Here is a 16,967-nt window from a genome sequence, read left to right on the forward strand (position 1 = left end):
CGGGGCTCGGCTCCAGGAGGCCACGCCCTCCCTCTCCCACTCCTGGAATAACGTCACCAAAATCATGAATGGCTTCAGCGCTCGCAGCTCCAGCTGGCGGCGGCTGGGGGGCGCGCTCGGCTCCGCTCCCCGAGGGCCGTGGTTTGCTGCAGCTTTCGAGCCCGGCCCCCACTCCACCACTCACACACGCAAACACGCGCGTGGACACGGGCACGCGCGCACCCGCACGCATGCACTAGGACCTGAGTTCAATGTCAACGCCACTACCCGCTTACAATCCCGCCGGCGTCCGCGCCCCTTTCCCTGCACACACCCCAGGGACTTCTGGGCTGAGGACTGCGGCGTGAGGAGGGCGCCGGGGCCCGCTCTGGACAAGACCGCTCCGCGGCCGCCCTGCGCTGGGGGAGGGCCCCATCCCTAAACCAGCGCCCTCTTTTGCACCCATGCGCCGTCCCCAGCCCACACCTGGGGTTCACCCCCGCTCCCCCACATTAGGCCTTTCCCTGGCATCCTCGCCCGCAGCACCTGGATCGCTGCACCCGAGGCGAGGCGCGTCTCTTCTGTCCCCCCGGAAGCTGCGTGGAAAAGCACAACTCCAAAAGAGGCGGTGGGAAGGTGGGAGGGTATGCGGAGCTGGGGCGACCGAGTGCCCGCGGAGGGTCACGTTAGCTTGCAAGGGGCTGGTCTGCAGCGCTGGGAGCCGCGGAGGGTTTGACCTGGGTGAGAAAAGATGTGGTGTCGTCGTAGGGTTTTTTTCCATTGGACACACACACTCGGCCGGCGGCTGGGGACCGGGGGTGCTGGGGGACGCGCCGCACAAGAACACACCACCCACCAGCCTGGGCTCCCAGATTTGCTCCAAGGAGAAGAAACAAAAGAGCTTCAGCCGAACCCTCCCAACCTGCCCAGGAACTGCGGTGCCGCAGCCGGGAGTCTCTGGGGCGCTCAAGCTGCAGAGCAGCCCCCATAGCAGGGGTGGAGTCTGCCCCTCTGTGGCTGGAGTGCGTTGCTTCACACCTCTGCCTCAAAGACTCCTGTAAAATAGCTTCATAACCCTGACTTAAGTGTGCAGAGGATGTCTGTGGGGCGGTAGGGGGAGGTGGGGGAGGGAGGTATCCCAAACTAGGTAAAATTAAGTGTGTGTTGAACTCAGCTCTTTGAAAGACAGTGAATGTATTGGGTCCATATGTTTGTGCTTAAAAGTAGAAACATCAGGTTTATCTCAGGTAAAGGAGGATAGGATTAATGGTGAGGTTTTAACAGTGGCAGAGTCATGAGGTGGCCCTCATAATTTGATCAACCCTCTCAAGCCAACCCAAATAAAAATAATCGATAAGAATGTACAAGAATAATTACATAAAAACCAATTTTGCTCTTTTTAGTCATTCATATATATAATCTGAATAAAAACAAAGGACTTCCTGTGAAAATGTGCCTCCATGCCAGATCCCTAGTTGCTCCTTCCATCCAGAGAAATTCAGGAGCTTCTCACCAACTTGTCCTCCACTCCTACCCCACAAGATCTATCAGAAATTGATTTCAGCTGCCAAGTACCACCTTCATTCTGCTCCTTTGACGGTAGTATCCTGCTGAGGATGATGATGCTTCTGTGGACAGGTGTCATGGGGGTGAGTGGGGGTTGGATTCCAAGTGTGCGTTTACTGCCGACAGGGGGCGCTGTTTGTGCCTTGTCTGCAAGGTAGGGAAGCTTCTCAAAGGATGCCTGTGAGTGTGGCATGTCATCTACTCCACCCAAATAGAAGCCAGTGATTGGAGACCTGGTTTCCAGCCTGGACTTTCTGGGCATTTAAACAAGAGTTCCTGAGCCAGGGCCTGTGTGCTCTCTGCCATCTCTCCTCAGTAACAATCCGTGGCAAGGCCTGGCATGAAGGGCTGTCTTACCACTTATACAACCAACAGCCCTGTGTTGCATCTTTGTGATTATTGCTTTATGAAACTCTCAAAACTCAGAAAGCTACTCCCCCCACACACACTTATACACTCCTTAGTGTCAAAATGGCCTCATTTGGAGAAGAGGGTGGGAAGTAAGGCCCCCACCAGCAGATATCTGGCCTATCTGGTCTCTGGAAAATTTTCCTACATTGGAGAACATTGAGGTAATTATCTTATGCTCCTCTTGGGGAAACTTTCTATTAATACCAGCTTTAGCTAAATTTCACCTCCATTTCTTAGGATGGAGTTGAAAGTAATCTTTGGGTTGGGACCCCAAATCTATACTTTCCGTTTCTCCTCTGGGTCCTTGTGACACATTCATTCACTTGAAAATATAGGAAGCAGGGGGCTAAACTTTGATACAAGTATAACAGCTATGCGTGCATGCATGTGCATGCTAAATCGCTTCAGTCAGTATCTGACTCTTTGCAACCTTATAGACTGTAGCCCGTCAGGCTTCTCTGTCCATAGGATTATCCAGGCAAGAATACTGCAGTGGGTTGCCATGTCCTTCTGCAGGGCATCTTTCTGACCCAGGGATCAAACCAGCATCTCTAATGTCTCCTGCATTGGCAGGTGAGTTCTTTACCACTAACACCAACTGGGAAGCCCATAAGAGCTATACAGTTTCTCAGTTAGAATACTCTATATAGTACCTTGCACCCCACTCCAGTATTCTTGCCTGGAAAATCCCATGGACGCAGGATCCTGGTAGGCTGCAGACCATGGAGTCACGAAGAGTCGGACACGACTGAGCGACTTCACTTTCACTTTTCCCTTTCATGCATTGGAGAAGGAAATGGCAACCCACTCCAGTGTTCTTGCCTGGAGAATCCCAGGGACGGGGGAGCCTGGTGGGCCGCCGTCTATGGGGTCACACAGAGTCGGACACGACTGAAGCGACTTGGCAGCAGCAGCAGCAGCATATAGTACCTTGCAGGTTTTCAAAGCATTTCCATGATCTCAACTCTCAAAAGAACATATCAATAGAAAGATGACCATAGCACAACTTTACAAATATTCCAGCTGAGTCTGAAACAAATGAAGGGGTTTTCCAAGGATCACACAGCAACTCAGCTACACTGCTGTGGGTAGCTGCTGCTGCTGCTGCTAAGTCGCTTCAGTCGTGTCCGACTTTGTGCGACCCCATAGACGGTGGCCCACCAGGCTCCCCCGTCCCTGGGATCCTCCAGGCAAGAACACTGGAGTGGGTTGCCATTGCCTTCTCCAATGCAGGAAAGTGAAAAGTGAAAGTGAAGTCACTGAGTCTTGTCCGACTCTTAGCAACCCCATAGACTGCGGCCCACCAGGCTCCTCCATCCATGGGATTTTCCAGGCAAGAGTACTGGAGTGGGGTGCCATTGCCTTCTCCAGCTGTGGGTAGAGACATAGGTTATTTTAACCTGCAGGCTGACCATTTCTTCCCAATATCCCATGCGATAGGTTTCTATGGCCTTTGAATAAATGAAGAAACAGGAACACAAATGCATGAAGTTGCATAGAGGCCCAAAACTTTAAAGCTGAAAGAGACTTTCCAAATCACCGAGTCTAGTCTCCTCATTTTACAGGTAAGAAGACATCGAAGATTAAGTGGCATGTCCTGGTCGCCAGGCTGTTAAGGGGGTATAGATGGAAACTGAACGCAGGCCTTCAGACTGCTGGTCAAATGTTCTTTCCACTACAACCCCACACCTTGCATTGCACTTGCCAGGAAGTCAGCAGCAGAAACCAAACACATAATCTGGTTTCTCAAAACCCTCTCAGTCCACCACCAACATTTACCAAGCATTTACTATGTGCAGAACAGGGAACTAAATACTCTTCTGTATTCTCTTCTCCTGTCTTTATCCCCAGGAACTAGAGAGTTGAATTGCAATTATGCTTCGATAAAGCATAATCAGAACTGCCTTGCTTTCCAACATTACATAAATCCAGTTTCCCAGCTCTTTCTCCTCTCACCTAAAATAAGAATTAAAAAAAAGAATAAAAGTACTTAGCTTTATTTCTCATTAGAGCTATCTCAGGCAGCACTGTGCCATGTATGCAGGACACGTAGCCGATTATTCATCGAGGAGAAAAAGTCTCCATCCGCATTCATTTAGCAAAATATTTCCACACATTATCTCCCTCTAGCTTTGCCAAAAGGCAGTATTGCTTGTCATTTGCTAGCAATGGTGGAGCTGGTCCTTACTGGTGGAGTTAGAAGGGACTTCACAATGTAAGCATGCTGAGGTACAAATCTGTTAAAACCCTTATGCCTCATAAACAACTTGAAGACAGTGGCACTATTGCTTCATTTTATAGCTAAAAAAGAGAGGGTCTGAAAGGTTAAGTAACATGACTCTCAAATGGCTCAACTAAAATTTGACTTTGAGGCTTGTTGGTTCTAAAGCCTTTTTCCCCACAAAACACAGACTTTATTCTGGCCTCTGTGGTTTTATTTGTTTTAACTACTAATCTATAAACTGAATACAAAAGTGTTGATTCCAATAGCAAAGATCAGGACTACTTTGTGTCCATCCAGTGGGGTACAGCTGGCAGAATAAACAAATTTCCTACCCTGGGGATCCAGGAACTTCTCAAGGTATCGGTCAAAGGCTTGGGGCTTAAAAAAAAAAAGTGAGTGGGAGATGGGGAGTTTCTAGCCTTTTTCAGTGAAACTCATTTGAGTGTATAAGAAATCTGAAAGGCAAGAATGTGTGTGGGTTGATGTGAGGATGAAATGAGATAATGTTATGAAAACACTTGGTGAGTTGGAAAGCCCTGAGCAGACGCGCAGCTTGTTTTTAAGGTGTGGGGCGAGCGGAGGAAAGGGGTGTTCAGCAGACATGATTGCATACGCTTCAGTTTCTCACTTAGTTCAACCACAGACTGCCCCATTTTCCCCTGGAGCCCCTTGACTGAAATTTCCAGCTTTGGGGGCGGTGGGGGAGAGCAGACATCAGAGACAAGCGGAGAAGCTCGGCCTGGTGGGCATTGCTGTGGCCCCAGCAGCACAGCAGCTCACCTCAACATCCCCTGGAGTTTTCGGTGCCTCCTAGCAAGCATTCAGCTGGGTTCTGGGCATGCGATGAATGAGCAGGCCTGAGAGTGTGGACACACTTTCCCAGCTCAGCCACTAGGGACTTAGCAGCCCACCATGCAGAGCAACCCTAACCCGGCAGACAGAACCCTCTAGCCTTCCTCTGACTTTGCTGTAAGTCCTCAGCACGTTGTGTGAACTCTCGGTCTCAGGCTCTAAGGCCAAGAGAAATTGCTTCTGTAAATGCTCGAGAGGAAAGTGCTTTGCATCCTCCCCTCAGAGCTCTGCAGCCCAGTATAAAGCCCGTGGACGCTTTTGCCGTGTGCCATTGTGAGAAGAGCCTTCATTGTTCTGCCCAGATTGCTCTCACCGCCCCCACCCCCCACCCAGAGAAGCCTGGGGTCTGTCAGCCCGTGAACTCTTGCCTTCCTAAATATCAAAGACATTCAACCCTGGCTTACTCTTTATTTCTATCAAGGGGCCTTTGAACCAAAGGGATTTTTCAGAGAAAGAAAACTCTATGGAATCTTTAGGGTCCAGGCTCTTAAAAGAAAACACTGAAACTGGAACCAGTTCAAGGCTCTTATGTCCAATTAAGGAAATAGTCACATTCCTGTCCCGGCTCTGGCCCTAGCTTGCTTTCTCTTTTTCCCCTTCTACACAGGAATGCACTTTAACAGCCAGAAAAGAGGTTACTATCACCAGGATGCAGATCACAGATCATATAGCTGAGGGCTCCTCGGGGTGGGCTCCAGTAGGCTGACACCTCCCTCAAATCAGACAAAGAGCATGCACCACAGAACAACCCAAATTCCCTTCATACCGCCCTACACTCCACCCCCCACCCCCCATTGTTTCACCCACAACTCTGGACCCCAGAAACTCCGTGGTAGCTGAAGGGTTAGGAAAAAAAGAGGAAAACACTTACAATGGTTTCTTGTGAAGAAAAGCGCTTTCAGTTTTCTTTTCGAATATACAGGATGTCAGCTAGCTTCCTCCAGGGGCAGCGGCGTCCCTGTTGATTTCACACCCACTGCTCTTCCTTGGAGGAACAAGCAGTGAATTATGCACGAGGAGCAGCTCCTTCGGAAGGCCCCTGCCAACTCAGTAACCCGAGCTAACACCAGAATGCTGGAATCCCTGGTGTGCTTCACACCCACATGGTGCCCAGTCTCAGGATCAGATAGCTGGGTCCATGTTACACCTTCCTGACCTTTCAACAACAATTCTACCTACAGGTAGAATTAGAAGGTATTAAGCCGGGCTTCAGGAATATGTGAACTGTGAACTTCCAGATGTTCAAGCTGGTTTTAGAAAAGGCAGAGGAACCAAATTGCCAACATCCGCTGGATCATCGAAAAAGCAAGCGAGTTCCAGAAAAACACCTATTTCTGCTTTATTGACTATGCCAAAGCCTTTGACTATGTGGATCACAACAAACTGTGGAAAATTCTGAAAGAGATGGGAATACCAGACCACCTGACCTGCCTCTTAAGAAACCTATATGCAGGTCAGGAAGCAACAGTTAGAACTGGACATGGAACAACAGACTGGTTCCAAATAGGAAAAGGAGTACGTCAAGGCTGTATATTGTCACCCTGCTTATTTAAGTTCTATGCAGAGTACATCATGAGAAATGCTGGGCTGGAAGAAGCACAAGCTGGAATCAAGATTGCCGGGAGAAATATCAATCACCTCAGATATGCAGATGACACCACCCTTATGGCAGAAAATGAAGAGGAACTAAAAAGCCTCTTGATGAAAGTGAAAGAGGAGAGTGAAAAAGTTGGCTGAAAGCTCAACATTCAGAAAACGAAGATCATGGCATCTGGTCCCATCACTTCATGGGAAATAGATGGGGAAACAGTGGAAACAGTGTCAGACTTTATTTTTCTGGGCTCCAAACTCACTGCAGATGGTGACTGCAGCCGTGAAATTAGAAGATGCTTACTCCTTGGAAGGAAATTATGACCAACCTAGATAGCATATTGAAAAGCAGAGACATTACTTTGCCAACAAAGGTCCATCTAGTCGAGGCTATGGTTTTTCCAGTAGTCATGTATGGATGTGAGAGTTGGACTGTGAAGAAAGCTGAGCACCGAAGAATTGATGCTTTTGAACTGTGGTGTTGGAGAAGACTCTTGAGAGTCCCTTGGACTGCAAGGAGATCCAACCAGTCCATTCTGAAGGAGATCAGCCCTGGGATTTCTTTGGAAGGAATGATGCTAAAGCTGAAACTCCAGTACTTTGGCCACCTCATGTGAAGAGTTGACTCACTGGAAAAGACTCTGATGCTGGTGGGGGGATTGGGGGCAGGAGGAGAAGGGGACGACAGAGGATGAGATGGCTGGATGGCATCACTGATTTGATGGACTTGAGTCTGAGTGAATTCCGGGAGTTGGTGATAGACAGGGAGGCCTGGTGTGCTGCAATTCATGGGGTCACAAAGAGTCGGACAGGACTGAGTGACTGAACTGAACTGAAGCAGTTACTATGTGTCAGATAGTGGAGTTCTAAGGAATTACTTTCGGAGATCTTCAGTTCTCTCCCACCTCCATCACCCTTGAAAACCATCCCAAATAGACACACAAACTACGTGATAACAAGGGATCTGACAAGCCAACACAGCTCTAAGACAAATCACTAAATTACTTTCAGTTCAGTTCAGTCACTCAGTCGTGTCTGACTTTTTGCACACCAGGCTTCCCTGTACATCACCAACTCCTGCAGCTTGCTCAGACTCATGTCCATTGAGTCGGTGATGCCATCCAGCCATCTCATCCTCTGTCACCCCCTTCTCCTCCTGCCTTCAATCTTTCCCAGCATCAGGGTCTTTTCCAATGAGTCAGTTCTTTGCATCAGGTGGCCAAAGTATTGGAGCTTCAGATTCAGCATCAGTCTTTCCAATGAATATTCAGGATTGGTTTCCTTGCCGTCCAAGGGACTCTCAAGAGTCTTCTCCAACACATTTCAAAAGCATCAATTCTAAATTGCTTTAGTGATCCTCTAAACAATGATAAAACTGAATAAAAACAGCACACAAGCTACACAAGTACAGTTTTCATATAAGACCCCTAGCCTCTACCCTTCCTACCAGATTTTCTGTCCCTGAGTTCCATATATAAAGAAATCAGGGGCTGCCTCTGGTGCTTGGCATGGTGTCTCTCCCTGGGGAGATGGGGCAAGGCCATCCCCTTATAGAACCATCTGATAGGGTGATAGAGATGTGAGCATGGGGGTTGTGATTGCTCTTGTCTTGGGAAGATGGGTGCTGATCACCAGAATATAAGCTCTATAAGGGAAAGGATTGAGTCTGTTTCATTTCCTGCTATACCTTCACCACCTGGAAAGGTACCTGGCACATAGTAGGCACTCAAGAAATAGTGGTTGAATGATCGACTGAATGTTATCTGGAGAAGCTAAAGGGAAAGGATGCTACTGAGTCAGACACGACTGAGTGATTGAACTGAACTGAACTGAGCTGGCCTCAAAGGATGGGGAAAAGTCAGAGAAGGGAAATCCTAGCAAAAGAATGGCATAAGCAAAGACTAGGGGTGAGAAAGTGGCAGCGTGTGCTGGGAACCAGGAATGAGCCAAAGAATCGAGATCTTGGGAAGGGGCATTGGAGGCCCCTGGGACCCCAAGTCTGCATGCTAATCAGATGCTTATTTGTTAGGAAAGGGCCATGTGCTCTGCAGAGTGGACTGTGCATGGAATTTCTGGCAGGAAAAAAGTCTGTCACTTCTATTAGCCAAACCTGTCCGGTTTTCCTCGCCTCTCTGTTATTTGAGTTAATATCAGCATTTCTCCTCCAGCTGGGTGGGGCCTAAGCAGAAGTGTTAAGTAGGTCAGATTGAATTTATGTGAAATTGTGTCTTCTGAGACTTCCCCTTTACATCTCCTCTTGTTTCTCACCTTTTAATGACCCGCCTCGGGCACCCACTGATCTTAAGAAACCCATGCTCCCTCCTTCATAACAGCCGCCAAACTCCAAAACCATCTTTTTTTTTTTTTCCATTGAAATGTCTGCCCTTCACCTCCTAATCTCAGGCAGCTTCCAGGCAAGCAAACTTGATCTGCCAAATAAATTCACACTATTGTGAGAATGACATGCTCGAAGTACCTCCAGGGTCTCCGTCTAATAGTGTCATTTCAGGCGGGCTGAGTGAGGGAGAAGGAAGATCTCTGGGCTCGAATGCTGGATGATGGGTGCTGGTTGAAGGCTGGGGACAGAGAAGGAAGTGCACCCCTCAGAAAGTCTGGGCGGGTGCAACCACATATGGAAAATGATTTCCATAGTCGGTCACAGCCCTTCTGGAAGGATCTGATTGAAATTCTAGTCCCCAGCTCTAACCTGCCGACAGCATAGTAGCAGATTAACACCAGCGAGGAGGGGTCAACAAAATGTCCGGGCAGATCATTTTCCTCCTTCCTTTTTACTAAGAAGGGATGGAACGTCAGACCAAAGGGAATTTCTCCAAGTGGACCCCAGGCACCCAGCGCCTCTGGTCAGGCCCAGGCCAGGCCAAGCAGCTCAGGTGTGCACCAGGATAGAGGTGGCCCTGACGTCACTGCTGAAATCCTGCACCAGCCTGAGCAAAGCCTATGACAGATCGGGAGGATGAGAAAGACAAGTGCCCTTTCACCTGCTTGCTGAGGCCCTGGGGGGTTGGGGGCAGAGGCTTCTGCGAAGGTTTCTAAGCCTAGCCAGCAGACAGCGTGGCATGTGAGCTCAGGCAAAGCAGGGAACCGTGCTGCTCACCAGCTACTGAGTACAGTGGGGTGGCTGGCCTCCATGACCCCCGTCTTGACATGAGACGCCCGAACTCCTGCAGGAGTCTTGCCTTGCATCTCCACTTGCCCTCTGAATAAGCACCTGGCTGTCTTGTTCAGAGGGCAAGTGTTACCCTGGCCTTCTCTGAGGAAGTGTTACCCTGGCCTTCTCTGAGGAAAGGAAAACCAGAAAGGGGGAAAGAGGTTCTTCAGAGGCTGTTTTCTAAATTTAATGCCCTTGATGTTACTATTGAGGACAGCTGGAGCATGAGGTGTGTTTGAGTCCTTCTGGAGGGTGGGGGAGGGCGTGGGAGTGGGGTTCCCTATGCCTAGCCACATGCTCTTTTTTTTATTTAGGAGTAGGTGGAGAGCCCAGCAGTGAAAGCCCTGATCCACTTCACGTCCCTTTCCTCACTAGAGGGGTCCCCGCCACACCTACTCCCCAGGGTTATTCTCAATTATTGCCTCCATCTGCGGGACCCTAATCTTCCACAGTAATTACTACTAATTTCCTCATTTAAAAAGAAAATATAAAGACTAATGAATTACACACCAGATATGATGTTGTCTGACATTCTTAACAAGAGAACAAATAGGTCTCTTCACTAGTCTGGCCTCAGTTTGCCCCTCTGTAAAATAGGCCTGATATTCGCCATCATCAGCTCCTCACATGTAAGCGTACAGTAGTGGCAGACATGGGCTTCCCTGATGGCTCAGTGATAAAGAATCCACCTGCTGTGCAGGAGACGCAGGAGACGTCGGTTCGATCCCTGGGTCAGGAAGACCCCCTGAAAAAGGGCATGGCAACCCACTCGTGTTCTTGCCTGGAGAATCCGATGGATAGAGGAGCCTGACAGGTCCATGGGGTTGCAAAGCATCGGATACGACTGAAGCAACTGAGCATGCCTGCAGGGGCGGACGCTCAGCTTCCTTGGCGGTGTGGTACTAAATTAGCCTCTACTGGATCTGCTTAAAGATGAACAGGAAAAAGAAGGGAAAGTAAAACCTGCATCAATTATTTCATTCTGTTGCTTGTTAACAGGAAAACATAGTAAAGGCAGCAACCCTTTCTTATTTCCTGAGACAGAAAGGCCAAGCCGGTTGTCTTAGAAGAGAATGATGCCACATACAATTGTTGATAACCCATCTCTCCTTCTTCCCAGCACATTTCGTGGAATATTTGCACCGGTCTCACACTTGCCAGTGCCTTAGCTAGAAGCACATGGTATATGAACTGCTGCATTTCCATCAAAGCCCAGGGAGGTTCCACTGGCCTTCACTGGCAGGCAAATGGCCTCCCACCTTCACAGCCAGCCTGCCCTTTGGCACACAGGGACATGGGCAGATGAAAGCTATTTATTCAACAAAGAACATTAAGAAATACCCTGGTATTGAATGCCAGCAAGTCACCCAGCTCTTCTTTTGTTCTTGGGACCTCCACATGTCCACACAGGCACATACACTTACGTGCCAGGGGCACCTTGGCCATTGAACAAGAGCTCTGTTTTCTGGGTCTAAGGTAGGGAAATAACGCTGACCTCAGTCCAAATAGAAACAGAAACTTCTTATCCAATTCATGTTGTTTAACCACCTTTGTTTGTGTCTGAGTCTTTGTCACAAGCAGCAACAAATACCTCCCAGTGACTTCAGGGGAAACAGGTGTGAAGGATTGGCGTGACTCCGCTCTCTCTAATGTAGAGCGATGATGGGGAGCATCCGGGGCTGTCTTCTTGACAGGGGCCCGCATGGGGATAACCATCCAACAGTAAGAAAGGAGGGGCAAGATGGAGAAAGGGAGGTCAGAAGGGGATCTGCTGTGATGGCCCAAGAGGGAGGTTGTGTCCATGGGAGATGCAGACGACAAGGTGAGAGACCATGCAAAGATGAAGGCTTTAGAACTCAGTGATTGTTTGGACGTGGGAGCAGAAGGCAGAGGGAATTGGAAGAGTCTTGGAGTCCTTGAGCTTGCATGACTGGAAAACTGTCACCATCTGCTGGAAAAGCAAAGCCCAGAAGGGGCTGGTCTGGGGAGAAGACGGTCATGTTGGTTTTTAGACGGGTGGGGTGTCCATGTGATGACTGCCCGTTGAGATGCAGCTGTGGCTGCAAGTGCTATCATACCATCAACGCTAGCTATTTCTCTCCCTCTGGTCCTTGGTGACTAAGGCTTCTGTTCTGAAGGTCAAGTGCCTGGCAAGTCTTTATGCTGTGAGTGCTTTGAACGTGTTTCTGATTAGGTTCTTCAGAGACAGCTGTGGAGAGAGGGCTTTGGACCAACACTGATGAAAGGAGGGGGAAGAAGCCAACTTGGGCTGAGAAAGAAATCTAACTCTGATGCAGGCTCAACAAATCTCAGCCAAACCTATGGGGAGTTTTGGGGCAAATATTACCTGTTAGAGTATCCTGTGCTGTGCTGCGCTTAGTCACTTCAGTCCCGTCTGACTCTCTGTGACCTCATGGACTGCAGTCTTCCAGGCTCCTCTGTCCATGGGATTCTCCAGACAAGAAATCTGGAGTGGGTTGCCATGCCCTCCTCCAGAGAATCTTTTTGACCCAGGGATCAAATCAGCATCTCTTGCTTCTTGCACATTGCAGGAGGATTCTTTACCTGCTGAGACATCAGGGAAGCCCTTCGAGTGTCCTACTTTGGGACAAAACTTACCTGGGCCTTTTTCCTCCTGCATCTGCAGTGTGAGTTGTCCTGAGAAGGGCCTGATCTTGGGAGAGGAGGCTTGGGACTGACCTTGAAGGAGTCAGCAGCTGGCGAGAGTCTGCTCACCCCACTTGCAGCAGCTGGCAGCAGGTCTTTTCCTGAAGGCGATCCAGGTGGCACATTTCCATTTCCACCACAGACCCCAAAGCTGGCAGCCCTGCTTTCTGACCGCTCTTCAATCTGCCATGCATCACATAGAACAGTGGCTGGGGGAGTCCTCTGGGAAGGGACAGATTAGATGCCAGCCCACCTTCTCCGTTTTGCAGGCAGCAGAGCTAAGGCCCAGAGAGAGGAGCTGACTTTCCTCAGTTCTGACAGTCAGCGTGAACTCAGGACCAGCCCTGGCCCTCGGCTCCTCAGCCTGTGCTTGCCTAGGAAAAGAGACTGCTCCATGCCCAGAGAGCCATGGGGGGCAGACCACTCCCAGTTCAGGGAAGGGCTACATCGCCTTCATTGTCTGCAGATTTGCTGGGAGTGCTAAGGACTCACAGGCCAAAGCATTGAGTGAGGTGGGCACGAGACCTGGAGAGCAGACAGAATTCATTTTCCCAGAGAGTCAGGCCTGGGGAGTACTTAGAAATCACACTGTCAGATTCCCAGAGCAGTTCTTTGCCTCTGATTTTTATCCTGGGACTAAGCCAGCTCTGAAGGGGTCACTCTGGAATCTTTTACAATTGCTTTCAATAGATTAGGCACGGGCACAGCCATCAGCCCACACTGGCCACAGTAGAGGAAACGTCCCCAGGAAACAGCCTGTGGGATTCCCCATAGAGCTGGTGTTGAGGACACTGTCGATGACATTCTGCTGTGTCTTGATTCTCCATCCTAAAGCCCTATGGGGGAGGCTCAACACCAGGAGCAGCCACTGCTTCATTTTTACAGTGTATGTATAGTAAATACTGTCCATGTTTTTCTTTTTTGCTTTGTAGGTTAGGATGTCACAGCTGGATTTAAGATACCTTAGTCCTGTGCATGGGACCTTAAAACATCTGTTAAGTTATTGACCACACTAGACTTAATCCTCTTTTACCTTTTATTTTCCCTTCCTCTCATAGTTCCGCTTTTTTTTTTTTCATATTTTGTTCTATTTTATATGGTTTCTGAAAACTCCTTCAAATATCAGTTCTTTCTGGGATGATTTAATATGTAAATAGCCAAATTAAGTATGAATTTTTCAGTTCACTCAGTCATGTCTGACTCCTTGCGAAGCTGGCATGAACTGCAGCATGCCAGCTTCCCTGTCCATCACCAACTCCCGGAGCTTGCTCAAACTCATGTCCATCAAGTCCGTGATACCATCCAACCATCTCATCCTCTGTTGTCCCCTTCTCCTCCTGCCTTCAATCTTTCCCAGCACCAGGGTCTTTTCCAATGAGTCAGTTCTTTGCATCAGGTGGCCAAAGTATTGGAGCTTCAGCTTCAGCATCAGTCCTTCCAATGAATATTCAGGACTGATTTCCTTTATGATGGACTGGTTTGATCTCCTTGCAGTCCAAGGGACTCTCAAGAGTCTTCTCCAACACCACAGTTCAAAAGCATCAATTCTTTGACACTCAGCATTTTTTATAGTCCAACTCTCACATCCATACATGACTACTGGAAAAGTCATAGCTTTGACTAGATGGACCTTTGTCAGCAAATTAATGTCTTTGCTTTTTAATATGCTGTCTAGGTTGGTCATAACTTCTTCCAAGGAGCAAGCATCTTTTAATTTCATGGCTGTAGTCACCATCTGCAGTGATTTTGGAGCCCCAAAAGATTATGTTCCTCACTGTTTCCATTGTTTCTCATCTATTTGCCATGAAGTGATGGAACTAGATGCCATGATCTTAGTTTTTTGAATGTTGAGTTTTAAGCCAACATTTTCACTCTCCTCTTTCACTTTTATCAAGAGGCTCTTTAGTTCTTCTTCGCTTTCTGCCATAAGGGTGGTGTCATCTGCATATCTGAGGTGATTGATATTTCTCCCGGCAATCTTGATTCCAGCTTGTGCTTCATCCACCTTGGCATTTCACATGATGTACTCTGCATAGAAGTTAAATAATACGGGTGACAATATACAGCCTTGACATATTCCTTTCCTGATTTGAAACCAGTCTGTTGTTCCATGTCCAGTTCTAACTGTTGCTTCTTGACCTGCATACAGATTTCTCAGGAGGCAGGTCAGGTGGTCTGGTATTCCCATCTCTTTCAGAATTTTCCACAGTTTGTTGTGATCCACACAGTCAAAGGCTTTGGCATAGTCAATGAAGCAGAAGTAGATGTTTTTCTGGAACTCTCTTGCTTTTTTGATGATCCAACAGATGTTGGCAATTTGATTTCTGGTTCCTCTGCCTTTTCTAAATCCAGCTTGAACATCTGGAAGTTCACGGTTCATGTATTGTTGAAGCCTGGCTTTGGAGAATTTTGAGCATTACTTTGGTAGGTTGTGAGATGAGTGCAACTGTGTGGTAGTTTGAGCATTCTTTGGCATTGCCTTTCTTTGGGATTGGAATGAACACTGACCTTTTCCAGTCCTGTGGCCACTGCTGAGTTTTCCAAATCTGCTGGCATATTGAGTGCAGCACTTTCACAGCATCATCTTATAGGATTTGAAATAGCTCAACTGGAATTCCATCACCTCCACTAGCTTTGTTCGTAGTTTGGAGGGCTTCAGTTTGTCTTGGGACTTGTTTCTCTGAGTATTTTCTTCTGTGATGGAATTATAATAGCCTCCCAGAGGGCCTGAACCTGGCCTTCCCCACCCTGCAGTACAAATCACGGTTGCCTCTTAGAACCACCGTTGGTGAGGTTCAGATACTAATGGAGTCCTACAGCAGTCCGGTTTCCTGAATGGTCACCAGAATATAGGTCTTCAAAGGGTCTGGGAGAGAGTTTCATGTTTTTCCTACTTTGCCTGCGTGTGGTGGGGACAAGTCAGACTGCCTTGCTTCTGGAGATGCAGACATGATGCAAGTGCCTACCAGGAAGCTGTCTAGGTTTCGCAAGGGCACATCACAGTTCTTCGAGGTATTTAAATATCTCCAGGTGGGTCAGTCAGTTATAATTGCCTTCACTCTGGTGTTCCCACAAGCTGGGGCATTTTTTTTTTCCCCTCCTGCAGTCCTGAATGGCCCTTAAGAGGCATTCTTTCCAAGCTGACACATCAAAGCGTCTCCTCCTGGTATTAAGAATCTCAAACCGCATGTCCTAGGGGCGAACACATCAGTGCCATAGGGATCTGAAATCCAGACATGTCCACCTTTCTGAGCAACTGTCTCTACTGAGACCTATGGGCCAAACATTCATTCCAGGATTCCTGAATTCCCGTACTTGGCCCTGTTGACTCTGAACAAAAGGTATTACTCATTCTCTGGTTGTCAAGAGGGCCGATCACCACAAGCAGACCACGCCCGGCCCTTCCATGGGGTGTTTGTTATCCTTTGTCTTTGGGTTATTTCAGATGGCTGCGAAGGGGAGGGAAGGCAGCAATGAAAGCTCTTGGAAATGACACTTACATAGCAGGAATTAACCTCTCTTAGACCTCAACTTCCTTGCCTGCCAAGGAAGGGGTAGGGATAACAACGCCCACCTTGCAGAACTGGTAAGAAGATTAAAAGAGCCTGAGGACAGAAAACACCTAGCATAGCACTTGTCACAGAGTCAGACAGAGCTCCTTAAATGGTAACTATTTCGACTGTAAAATGTACACAGTCATTGAAACATTCAGGCTTTGCTAGCTCACCATGTGGTCCACAGACAGCACCATCAGCATCACCTAGCAGCTTGTTAGACACGCGATTTCTCAGCCCTGCCCTTACCTGCTGCATCAGAAGCTGCATTTTAACGAGATTCCTGGGGAACCATATGCACATTACAGGTGGAAAAACGTCAAATTAAAGGACACCAGTTTTACCTTTGAATCTGGTGGAGTTGATGGCATTTCTCTTGACAACCAACTGACAGTCTGTAAATGAGTCCGTCAGTCAAATCTAGGCAATATTTACTTAACATGGCCTGCTGGGGCCAAGCTGACTCTGCATCGACTCCAGCCAGCCCGTGGCTCACCTTGCTCACCTGCCTGCCGCGGTCACCTGCCCAGTGGCCAAGGCTCCGGGGAGCTGGAAGGCTCCTTGTTTACAGGGCAAGCACAGATAAGGTTTCTCACAGCCCCACCTGAGCTCCTGTGCCAAGGTAAACTTGCTCTCCAGAATGGCTCCCTGACTGGAAAATGTGTCAGTCTATTTATTTCTCACTCCCACTGGAAAAAAGGTGGGGTGGGGGGAGTGGTTGGTCATGATGTCATTCTTTCCACAGAACTTCTCAAAGGCATCGCATTTCACGGTGACTTCCAGGCACCACTTGGGTTTCACTGCATGGTACAGGGCAGAATTGTCCAGAAGCACAAGTTTCTCTTCCTTCTGCCAGCATTCTGTCCCCTGCCCCCACCTCTGCCTGGGGTTTTCACTCCCTGAGGGTTTTGGAGGGAGCCCTGAAAAGCAACCTGGGAGCCACAAAGTGTGGGAA

At 48.5% G+C, this 16,967-nt stretch overlaps 1 protein-coding gene across 1 annotated transcript in view; it reads right to left on the minus strand.

Annotated features, from left to right (window-relative positions):
• The window catches only part of LBH (LBH regulator of WNT signaling pathway), a 68,930-nt gene that overhangs the window by 26,591 nt on the left and 25,372 nt on the right, over positions 1-16,967 (minus strand). The gene's annotated exons all lie outside the window — the stretch shown is intronic.

This window comes from Bubalus kerabau, chromosome 11 (assembly GCF_029407905.1).
Source record: "Bubalus kerabau isolate K-KA32 ecotype Philippines breed swamp buffalo chromosome 11, PCC_UOA_SB_1v2, whole genome shotgun sequence".
In the NCBI taxonomy this organism is placed as follows: Eukaryota; Metazoa; Chordata; class Mammalia; order Artiodactyla; family Bovidae; genus Bubalus; species Bubalus kerabau.